Source organism: Engystomops pustulosus, chromosome 1 (genome assembly GCF_040894005.1).
Source record: "Engystomops pustulosus chromosome 1, aEngPut4.maternal, whole genome shotgun sequence".
Classification (NCBI taxonomy): Eukaryota; Metazoa; Chordata; class Amphibia; order Anura; family Leptodactylidae; genus Engystomops; species Engystomops pustulosus.
In genome coordinates, this window is record NC_092411.1 from 299,985,696 (window position 1) to 299,998,497 (window position 12,802).

Genomic DNA, 12,802 nt, shown 5'->3' on the forward strand with positions numbered 1-12,802 from the left:
CTGCTCAGTGCGCTGTGTTAGTGTTGTTCTGTACTGGATGCACTGTTCAGTGCGCTGTGTTAGCGTTGTTCTATACTGGATGCACTGTTCAGTGCGCTGTGTTAGTGTTGTTCTATACTGGATGCACTGTTCAGTGCGCTGTGTTAGTGTTGTTCTATACTGGATGCACTGTTCAGTGCACTGTGTTAGCGTTGTTCTGTACTGGATGCACTGTTCAGTGCGCTGTGTTAGCGTTGTTCTATACTGGATGCACTGTTCAGTGCGCTGTGTTAGTGTTGTTCTATACTGGATGCACTGTTCAGTGCGCTGTGTTAGCGTTGTTCTGTACTGGATGTACTGGTCAGTGCGCTGTGTTAGCGTTGTTCTATACTGGATGCACTGTTCAGTGCACTGTGTTAGTGTTGTTCTATACTGGATGCACTGTTCAGTGCACTGTGATAGTGTTGTTCTATACTGGATGCACTGGTCAGTGCGCTGTGTTAGCTTTGTTCTGTACTGGATGCACTGTTCAGTGCACTGTGTTAGCGTTGTTCTGTACTGGATGCACTGTTCAGTGCGCTGTGTTAGTGTTGTTCTATACTGGATGCACTGTACAGTGCGCTGTGTTAGTGTTGTTCTATACTGGATGCACTGTTCAGTGCGCTGTGTTAGCGTTGTTCTATACTGGATGCACTGTTCAGTGCTCTGTGTTAGTGTTGTTCTATACTGGATGTACTATTCAGTGCTCTGTGTTAGTGTTGTTCTATACTGGATGTACTGTTCAGTGCATTGTGATAGCGCTGTTCTATACTGGATGCACTGTTCAGTGCGCTGTGTTAGCGTTGTTCTATACTGGATGCACTGTTCAGTGCGCTGTGTTAGTGTTGTTCTATACTGGTGCACTGTTCAGTGCACTGTGTTAGTGTTGTTCTGTACTGGATGCACTGTTCAGTGCGCTGTGTTAGTGTTGTTCTGTACTGGATGCACTGTTCAGTGCGCTGAGTTAGTGATGTTCTGTACTGGATGCACTGTTCAGTGCGCTGTGTTAGCGTTGTTCTATACTGGATGCACTGTTCAGTGCGCTGTGTTAGCGTTGTTCTATACTGGATGCACTGTTCAGTGCGCTGTGTTAGCGTTGTTCTATATTGGATGCACTGGTCAGTGCACTGTGTTAGTGTTGTTCTGTATTGGATGCACTGTTCAGTGCGCTGTGTTAGTGTTGTTCTGTATTGGATGCACTGTTCAGTGCGCTGTGTTAGCGTTGTTCTGTACTGGATGCATTGTTCAGTGCGCTGTGTTAGTGTTGTTCTGTACTGGATGCACTGTTCAGTGCGCTGTGTTAGCGTTGTTCTGTACTGGATGCATTGTTCAGTGTGCTGTGTTAGCGTTGTTCTGTACTGGATGCACTGTTCAGTGCACTGTGTTAGTGTTGTTCTGTACTGGATGCATTGTTCAGTGCGCTGTGTTAGTGTTGTTCTGTACTGGATGCACTGTTCAGTGCGCTGTGTTAGTGTTGTTCTGTACTGGATGCATTGTTCAGTGCGCTGTGTTAGTGTTGTTCTGTACTGGATGCACTGTTCAGTGCACTGTGTTAGCGTTGTTCTGTACTGGATGCACTGTTCAGTGCGCTGTGTTAGCGTTGTTCTGTACTGGATGCACTGTTCAGTGCGCTGTGTTAGTGTTGTTCTATACTGGATGCACTGTTCAGTGCACTGTGTTAGCGTTGTTCTATACTGGATGCACTGTTCAGTGCGCTGTGTTAGCGTTGTTCTATACTGGATGCACTGGTCAGTGCGCTGTGTTAGTGTTGTTCTGTACTGGATGCACTGTTCAGTGCACTGTGTTAGCGCTGTTCTATACTGGATGCACTGTTCAGTGCGCTGTGTTAGCGTTGTTCTATACTGGATGCACTGTTCAGTGTGCTGTGTTAGCGTTGTTCTATACTGGATGCACTGTTCAGTGCGCTGTGTTAGCGTTGTTCTATACTGGATGCACTGTTCAGTGCGCTGTGTTAGTGTTGTTCTGTACTGGATGCACTGTTCAGTGCACTGTGTTAGTGTTGTTCTGTACTGGATGCACTGTTCAGTGCGCTGTGTTAGTGATGTTCTGTACTGGATGCACTGTTCAGTGCGCTGTGTTAGCGTTGTTCTATACTGGATGCACTGTTCAGTGCGCTGTGTTAGCGTTGTTCTATATTGGATGCACTGGTCACTGCACTGTCTTAGTGTTGTTCTGTACTGGATGCACTGCTCAGTGTGCTGTGTTAGCGTTGTTCTATACTGGATTTACTGTTCAGTGCGCTGTGTTAGTGTTGTTCTGTACTGGATGCACTGTTCAGTGCGCTGTGTTAGCGTTGTTCTATATTGGATGCACTGGTCAGTGCACTGTCTTAGTGTTGTTCTGTACTGGATGCACTGCTCAGTGCGCTGTGTTAGCGTTGTTCTATACTGGATGCACTGCTCAGTGCGCTGTGTTAGCGTTGTTCTGTATTGGATGCACTGTTCAGTGCGCTGTGTTAGCGTGGTTCTGTACTGGATGCATTGTTCAGTGCGCTGTGTTAGCGTTGTTCTATACTGGATGCACTGTTCAGTGCACTGTGTTAGCGTTGTTTTGTACTGGATGCACTGTTTAGTGCGCTTTGTTAGCGTTGTTCTATACTGGATGCACTGTTCAATGCACTGTGTTAGCGTTGTTCTATACTGGATGCACTGATCAGTGCGCTGTGTTAGTGTTGTTCTGTACTGGATGCACTGTTCAGTGCGCTGTGTTAGTGTTGTTCTATACTGGATGCACTGTTCAGTGCGCTGTTTTAGTGATGTTCTGTACTGGATGCACTGTTCAGTGCGCTGTGTTATCGTTGTTCTGTACTGGATGCACTGTTCAGTGCGCTGTGTTAGTGTTGTACTATACTGGATGCACTGGTCAGTGCGCTGTGTTAGTGTTGTACTATACTGGATGCACTGTTCAGTGCGCTGTGTTAGCGTTGTTCTATACTGGATGCACTGTTCAGTGCGCTGTGTTAGTGTTGTTCTATACTGGATGCACTGTTCAGTGCGGTGTGTTAGCCGTGTTCTGTACTGGATGCACTGTTCAGTGCGCTGTGTTAGTGTTGTTCTGTACTGGATGCACTGTTCAGTGCGCTGTGTTAGCGTTGTTCTATGCTGGATGCACTGTTCAGTGCGCTGTGTTAGTGTTGTTCTATACTGGATGCACTGTTCAGTGCGCTGTGTTAGTGTTGTTCTGTACTGGATGCACTGTTCAGTGCGCTGTGTTAGCGTTGTTCTGTACTGGATGCACTGTTCAGTGCGCTGTGTTAGCATTGTTCTGCACTGGATGCACTGTTCAGTGAGCTGTGTTAGCGTTGTTCTATACTAGATGCACTGGTCAGTGTGCTGTGTTAGCGTTGTTCTGTAAGAAAAGAATGTGGAGAGTTGGTTCTGACTCTGGTACCACAGGAGGTAGCGACCCATATGAGGCTGACACTGCAGGAGGACATAGAATATGATAAGTGGATCCAGTGGTTACAGTTCTGTCTCTGGTACCACAGGAGGTAGCGACCCATATGAGGCTGACAGTACAGGAGGACATAGAATATGATAAGTGGATCCAGTGGTTACAGTTCTGTCTCTGGTACCACAAGAGGTAGCGACCCATTTGAGGCTGACAGTGCAGGAGGACATAGAATATAATAAGTGGATCCAGTGGTTACAGTTCTGTCTCTGGTACCACAGGAGGTAGCGACCCATATGAGGCTGACAGTGCAGGAGGACATAGAATATGATAAGTGGATCCAGTGGTTACAGTTCTGTCTCTGGTACCACAGGAGGTAGTGACCCATATGAGGCTGACAGTGCAGGAGGACATAGAATATGATAAGTGGATCCAGTGGTTACAGTTCTGTCTCTGGTACCACAAGAGGTAGCGACCCATATGAGGCTGACATTGCAGGAGGACATAGAATATGATAAGTGGATCCAGTGGTTACAGTTCTGTCTCTGGTACCACAGGAGGTAGCGACCCATATGAGGCTGACAGTGCAGGAGGACATAGAATATGATAAGTGGATCCAATGGTTACAGTTGGAGTGTGATAAAGTCTGGAATGTGACGCCTGTGTATGAGCTGCAGAATTAACAGCTCTTGATTTGGAATGACAGTGGACAAATATCCACTAGGGGTAATACCTGGAGAGTCGAAAGATAAAGCAGTTTTAGGGATAGAGAAGGGTGACACGATAGAGGTCGTGGTGCAAGTAGAACTGTTAAATGGATTCGTTTAGACAGGTAATGGAGGAGAAAAATAAATTGCAAGAGACAGTTAATGAGCGCAGGGAGCAATTGAAAGAAGCTAAATTAACCCCTTGTGCTGAACTGTCAGAGGCAAAAGGAGATACAATATTCTATGATAAAACTGACTAGGGGGGTGTTTTCTCTTCTTCCACCACCGATTCAAGTGTGCCCCTGCATGTGGATCAATAGGGGAGACCTACATGTGATGTGTGGGTAGATGGGGAGAAAATTAATACCCTAATATATACGGGGTCAGAAACAACATTGATGCCTGGATTGTCAGTTAAAGACAATTTTGATTATCCTAAAAAAGTGGGTGGCAAAGATTTGGGTAATGATATTATGGTGCAATGTAAACATAAAACTACTAAGCCAGTTATTTGCTTTTCTGAGGTTGTGTAGGGTATATTGCTAAATATTGTCGAAGAAACAATAGGATTGAATGTTTTGCATGTTGGAAGGTGGGTCACATTGCAAGGTATTGCAGACATAGAAGGGATCCATTTAATGTGGTCAAGACCCAAAATGGAAGTTTGCTGTCTGATATTAGGCAGCAAATTAAACCAATGGAAAATAAAGGTCTAGGCGCAGCAAAGATTGCAAGTCATGTTTTACCAGTTTGGAATTAAACTATAAGGACTGATTCTGTCTTTGATCTTTTCTAGATTCTTTTTTTTTTCTTTTTGACTGTAATATAAAGATGGAAAAGCTGGGGGGCGGAGCCTGACTGAGCTACATGGCGGACGCATAAGAGCGAGCTCCCGCAATACAACTCTAATAGAACCTGAATAGCAACCCAGAACAAAAATGGGGAAATCCTTCAAAGAAAAAGCGCAGGAAAGACCTGAGACTCCCAAGGGAAGAAAAGGTCAAGGAGATTTGGAGAAAACTTACCACGCCGCCCGCAAAACTGCGTAAAACGGCCGCCGCACTTGCCGCAGGCGAGAAGCTGCAAGAGGACTCGGAGGCAGAGAGCAACACTGATGATGCGACAGAGCCAGAACTGGCTCCTTTATCCAGTATCACACTGAAAAAGATGCTAACACAAGCGCTTACACCAGTCATGGAAGAACTGGGAGCCATCCACAAGGAGGTACGTGCTATAGGCCAAAGAGTTGAGACACTAGAGGACTCGCAGATAACCATCATAGAGCATAGTGAGGCACTAGCACACAGCTTCAAACAGCAGTTGGAGGCTCTTAACACAGCTCTCCTCCTCCTTGAGGACCAGGAAAACCGCAGCAGGCGGAAGAACATTAGACTGAGAGGCTTACCTGAGTCCATCTTACATGACCAGCTTCCCGCCACTGCACAAGAAATCTTCGCAGATCTATTAGATAAAGAGAGAGGGAGCGCCATTATAATCGAGCGAATTCACCGCTCACTACGTCCACCACCAAAAGGATCAGACCCACCGAGGGATGTTATATGTGGACTCTTGAGCTACAAAGATACCGCGGATATTTTAAAGGCAGCGAGAACAAGGAAGGACATTTCCATAGAAGACCAGAAAGTCATCATTTTCCAGGATATAGCTCCTTCGACACTATTTAAGCGCAGGCTACTAAAACCCGCTTACTGACCACCTGAGGCAGAATAACATAATGTTTGAATGGCTGTTTCCTTTTGGTCTAACCTTTCAATCTGCAGGTCGAAGATGCACAATCAAAACTCCAGGAGATCTTCACAAGGCCTCGGAAATCCTGGGTATTGAACCCCTGAATATCTCATCGTGGCTAACAGTCCCTGACCAGCACGCAGGTCTTCCTCCCCTGCCTCGTATGGAGAAGTGGACACCGGCAGGGAAAGGGAAATCTCCAAAAACAAAGAAAAAGCAAGTATAGAGTGACTTGTCTTCTTTTCGCAGGCTATACTCTGTGGAGAATAGCAAGGAACTTTCCTCATAACAGATTGTTAAAGAGGACTAGACATCCTTTATTTGTGACCTGGTTTAAATATTCAAGAAGATGGATATACTAGGTCCATCAAAGCAGGCTTAATATCTGGGCCTCCATTATGTTGTACTATTTTTTATAACTGGTTAAACGAGTTGTATACACCAATCAGGCACACAACACCATGTGCAAGACCCCCCCCCCCCCCAGGGCTCCTGCCGCCACGTTTTGTTTAGATTGTGTGATTGCAGTACCCTGGTTCCCCCCCTCAAATGAAGAGGCCCATGCCTCTCATATTAAGAGTACTTACATTAAGTTAAAGCCACAGAATGTTACTGTGGCCACACCCTTTGTTTGTTTGGAATGTTACACTCTGGTTGGCCTTAGTGTCAATAAGATGGAGGAGATTGCGCGTAGCCTTGATCTAGATAATAGTTAAATGGCAGAAATAAAAGTAACCACTTTCAATGTGAGAGGGTTAAATACACCTCAAAAGAGGTCCCAAGTTTTTGCACTACTCAAAAAAGAGAAAGCTGACATCTGTATGTTGCAGAAACTCACTTTAAACAAGGTAAAATCCCTAAACTATCTACTAAGCCATACCCACATATGTACCACAGCACATATTCAAAAGCAGCCAGAGGGGTGAGCATATTAATATCCAAGCAGGTCCCCTTCACACACACATTGACCTGGAGTGATCCAGAAGGCAGGTTTTTACTGATTAATGGGAAAATAGGAACAGTGGCAATCACCCTAGTGGCTTTATATGCTCCAAACACGGGTCAAATAAGCTGGCTAAAAAACATCATAAGTGAGTCTAACAAACTAAGCGAAGGTTTGAAAATTATAGGGGGAGACATCAATACAGTTCTAAATCCATTGTTGGATTCCTCTACAGGTAAATCCACACATTCAAAAATAGCATTAAACTCCCTCCGTAAAACAATGGCCCAGTTCGACTTAGTGGACTCTTGGAGAATCTGTAATGCATCAAAAAGAGACTACTCCTATTTCTAGAAAACGCACAGATCCTATCAGAGACTGGATCATATTTTATTAGACAGGTCAATGAATAGTATGCTAAGGAGCTCACAAATAGGGCAAATCACAATCTCTGACCACTCACCGGTTACAACATCACTATGCTTTCTAAACCTGCCCGAGAAAGCCAATATATGGAGACTAAATGAAACGCTCTTGGATTCAGAGAGGGATTGTCTAAATATAAAAGAGAAACTTAAAAAATACCTTTCAGACCCAAACTTAAAAGACCTCTCATTGCCCTACGCATGGGAAGCACACAAAGTCTATATTAGGGGTGAGCTAATGGCATTAGGGGCCTGGGTTAAAAAAAAAAAAACACAGGAGCTAAATGCACTACTTAGTGACATAAGTAGACATGAAGCTAAAAATAAACAAACAGTCACAAACACAGAAATAGATGAACGAACCTGCCTCAGGAGAAAAGTAAAGGATTTGCTAAATATAAAGGCAGCAAAAAATTACCAAAGAGCAAAATTTAAATACTACGCAATGGGGATAAAGCAAATAAATTAATGTCACAACTGCTCCACAAGGAAAAGGAAAAAAAATTCATACATACCATCACTACATCAGAAGGAACTAAAATGACAGACACAAAAAGTATTGCAGAAGAGATACGAAAATTTTATCAAAAACTATATAACATAACAAAGCAACAAAATAACCCACCAAGCGGAAGCGAAAACTTCCTTGACCCCCTAAATTTACCCACTTTATCAGCAGAACAAAGCTATCACTTAACCACGCCGATCACAAAAAAAGAGGTCAGTGACATCATCACCTCAATGCGTCTAGGGAAAAGCCCTGGGCCAGACGGCTTCCCCATAGGTTACTATAAAAAAATGAAAGATATCCTTATTCCACAAATAACTAAGTGGTGCAACGCCCTTCTAGAGGGGCAACAGCTACCCAGACAAACGCTAGAGGGCATAATCACGGTAATACCCAAGCCCGGCAAGAATCCCGAAGAATGTGGCAGCTACAGGCCCATATCTTTATTAAATGCGAACCTAAAAATTTGGGCTAAAATCCTAGCCACAAGAATAAGCAAATTCTTACCAGGTCTAATAAATAGAGAGCAAACAGGATTCGTGCCGGGTAGAGAGGGAAATCATAATTCGGTTAGAATATTGAACGTCATTCAATACGCACTTGACACCAAAATCCCATTAGTCCTTCTCAGCACGGATGCTGAGAAGGCTTTTGATAGGGTAAGTTGGAGCTATATGATGGAAACTTTAGATAAATTTGGCTTCCCACAATTGGATTCCCTTCATTATATAGTGATCCAAGTGCCAGAATTAGCCTAAGCGGGACCCTATCAGAAACCTTCAAGATACAAAATGGCACCCGTCAAGAATGCCCCCTCTCCCCCACTCCATTTATCTTGATAATGGAGACTTCAGGCTCTTAGACAGCACCCCAAAATAAAAGGTCTGGAACTAGGAGGCTTGACTCATTTAAATGCAGCATTTGCGGATGACTTATTGCTTATGTTGACAGACCCCTCAATGTCATTCAAGCATGTAATTGAAGTCTTTGAGGCCTTTAGTGAAGTCTCCAATTTTAAAATAAACTATGCAAAGTCAGAAGCAATGAACGTTTCTGCCCCCCAGACAGTAGTACAAGGCTTAAAAAAAGAAATGCAATTTCAATGGCAAGACAAACAAATCACATACCTGGGCATTCAAATCACAAAGTCAACTAAGGAATTGTTCCATGCTAATTTTATGAAGCTACTAAAACAGATTCGAAAACAACTTCAATCACTCGACATACCGTATGTGTCTTGGATAGGCAGAAAAAATCTTTTTAAAATCATTTATTATGCCTACCCTATTATACACATTACAGATGGTCCCTATAGATATTCCCTCCACCTACTTCAAATCTTTGAGGTCTCTCTTTATTAATTTTCTCTGGCAGAACAAGAGATCAAGGATAAAATATGATAGACTAGTCAAGAAAAAAAAGACTTAGGGGGTTTCGGGCTCCCTGACCCTCTATCATATCATAGAGCAATACACCTGAAAAGATGGGTGCAACTATTTAACCCCGCATACGCAACACTAGGCACGGAGTTGGAAATTGCCTCCGCAAATAACGAAACGATAGCACAATTATGGAACATTAAAACCCTAAACCAAAGTTCAAACCCAGTAACCAGGGGAACGATAAAAGTCATCAAATGGATAAGCGCAAATATGGCGGGCCTAACTAACCCACCGAGCTTATTACCCACCAGCACGATATCATATTACTTAAATCCCAAAGCAAACCCAACTCATAACCTGTGGAAACAGTTCAGCAGGATACCATTACGCACTTTCTTTAAAATGGAAATAACAGATTTCTTAGGAACACATAGGCATTCCAGTACACCTATCACATTTATACATGAAGCAGAAATTAAGCTAGCTAAGAAAGAGCTTCACAAACAACACAAAATATTGAAAAAATATTGATGATATCGATTTTTTACGACCTTCTGGTCTCTAGGGACAAAGAGATAAAGCCCTCCTATATAGGACAGTGGGAAAAAGATCTGGGGATGACAATAACAGATAAACAAATTAGGCTAATTCACAATAACTGACATGGATTTTCCAGATATGTCAAAACCCAAGAAAACTCGTACAAAATTGTGACTAGGTGGTACAACACACCGGTAGTTCTAAAAGAAAAGGGGCTAGTACATTCAGATGAATGCTGGAGATGTGGATCCCCCAAAGCATCATTATTGCACATTTACTGGTCATGCACTGCACAAAAATCCTACTGGGCTGAAGTAGAGAATACAATAAACAAAATATCTAATACCAAGATCGAACTATCAGCGGACTCTGTCTTACTCTGGCTGCCCAACACCTCATGGAGGCCGAAAAAACACGACTTAGCAACACTGTTAGTGCAAGCAGCTAAACTAACAATACCCACCAGATGGCTACAAGCTGATCCACCAAAAGCAACTGAGTGGATAGATAGAGTTGATAGCATATATCGCATGGAAGAGTTAGCTCATTGGGAGGCTAGATCGCACAACAAGTTCTCTAAGATATGGGAACCATGGTCAAAATTTTGAGATAAGCCATAAGATCATACACAAAAAGACATAAGACCCCACCGCAATAGGAGAAATAGGAAAAACTGATTTAAACTGTCATATATCTGAGTTGTACCTGTATAAGAATGTTTTCTTATGTACGTGTTTACTTGAGAAAACAATAAATAAAAGATTTAAAAAAAAAAAAAAAAGATGGAAAAGCTTGTTTGTTTGTTTATTTTTTTCATACAACGCGGACCATGGACATTTGTATAACCAAACATCAGAAGAAGACATCCAAAAACATTACATGAACAAATCAAGAGACCAATGGAACCCACACGTTTGAATATGTTTAATGTCCTAGGAGATTGCACTGGACTTTAGGATAACAGGGGAGGTTTGGGAAACTGAATTTTAAAACAAGAATTTTGTTTTTGGACATGGGGACGTCAGAATGTTATGTTATTATGATTTTGATGATTGTCACGAATCTGTCTCGGATCGCGGGTTCACCCGTGTTCCTCCGTGTGCCCCCGCTCCACTCCTCTCGGACTCACCTGCCCTGGGTCCGGTGCTCCAATGTGCCGGCTGTAGGAAATTTAAATGCCAGCGCACCGCTGATTAGTGGACTGGATGAACATTCTCCTTATAATCCTCCACCTCCCTTCCTGCCTTGCCAGATCTTTGTGTGCCTACGCCATTGTGAAAGCTCCCCTGCAATATTCCTGTATTCCTGTGTGTTCCTGCGAGTTCCCGGGTCCTGCATTCCTGTGTGCCTTTGTTCCAGTATTCATCTGCCTGGGCCTCCCGTTGCTGACCTCGGATTGGACTTGACCTTGCATCTCTGCCTCTTGCCCTGACCCTGTGCCTGGAACTGACCACGAGACTCTCTCCTGCTAAGGTACCTCGACCTCAGCTGCCACCGGAGCTTAGTCGCACCTGTGGAATGACCTGGTAGTACCCTGCTACAGCAAGACCATCCCACTCTGCGGCGTTCTCTGGTGAAGATCAGGTGCCACTTAGACCCCCGGTCTCAGGTGTCGGCTAGTACCATCTCCACTGATTCTGAATCCTGACAATAAGATTGATCCCGCTGAGGTTCCGCTCTCTGAGCTGGTAGATATCACCACTCTTCTGGCTCGACAGTCCCAGCAAATCAACAGACAAGGTCAGCTACTTGATCAGATCACCGCCATGCTGCATCATCTATGGACTTCCCAGCCGCATCTGCCATAGCAAGCGTCAACAGCTCTTCCGGTTTCTTCTGTTTGCTTGCCTCCCTCTGAACCCAGGTTGACACTTTCCTTACCATCCAAATATGACGGGGATCTCAAACTGTGCAGGTGCTTCATCACCCAGTGTTCCCTGCATATTGAACTTATGCCTTCACAGATTGTCTCTGAGCGGTCCAAGGTGGCGTTTATTATCAGTCTTCTATCCGGGAAGGCCCTGAAATGGGCGACACCCTTCTGGGACATGATGGAATGCCATTAGGGCTGACATCTTTTCCTTCTTCACGGGGTTCCGGTCAGTCTTTGAGGAACCTGCCCATGCATCTTTGGCTAAGACGGCACTGCTGGATCTGATGCAAGGAGATGCATCTGTGGGTGATTATGCTGTCCGTTTTCGCATAATGGCTTCGTTGGAACAAAGCGGCTTTGTTGGCGTCCTTTAAAAAGGGACTTTCTGGCCACATTAAGAACACTCTGTCAGCTCTGGACTTGCTATCTACTTTGAGTGGTCTCAGCTCACTAGCCACTCGGATAGATATCCGTTTTTCAGAGCGTTCCGAGGAACTACGCTTGGAACAGGCCCAACCTCTGGTCCAAAGCTTATATTGCTTGGACCCTGTTTTTCATAGGCCTGCCCAGTTTCCAGTCTTCCCTGCTGCTGAGGAACCCATGCAAGTGGATAGGTCCTGGCTTTCTCCGCAAGAACGTTCCCGGCAACGGCTGGAGAACCTCTACCTATATTGTGCCTCTCCTGGACATCTTCTCAAAACGTGTCTCGATCGCCCCCCAGCATCCGGGAGGATGTTATCACCTAGAATTAATGGGAGAAGTGTCCTAGGTGTGACAGAGGCTTCTCCAAGATTGAACATTCCCGTGCTGCTCGGTTCTGGTTCTTGTGCCCCCTCCACGTTTCTGCTATACTGGAATCGGGCTCTACAGCAAACTTTGTGGATGCTGCTCTGGTCTCCCAGCATAACTTCCCTTTGATGATTCGTCTCAAGAAACCATTGTCCATTGCCACTTGCACGGAACCCCTAATCTTGCAAGTTGGTGCTCTACACAAAGAGAGACTTTCTTTGTTTGTGCTACCCCAATGCACTTCCGCTCTCCTGCTGGGCCTCCCCTGGTTGCAGCATCATGCTCCTGTGCTGGACTGGTTCTCTGGGGAAATTCTCCATTGGGGCTCGGATTGTTCCGCACACTGTATGGAGATTCCTCATCTGCTACCTGTCAGGACTTTGACATTGTCTCCCAAGTCTCTGGAGGGACTTCCCGCTCCATATCTGGACTTCGCAGATGTATTCTCCAAGAAGCA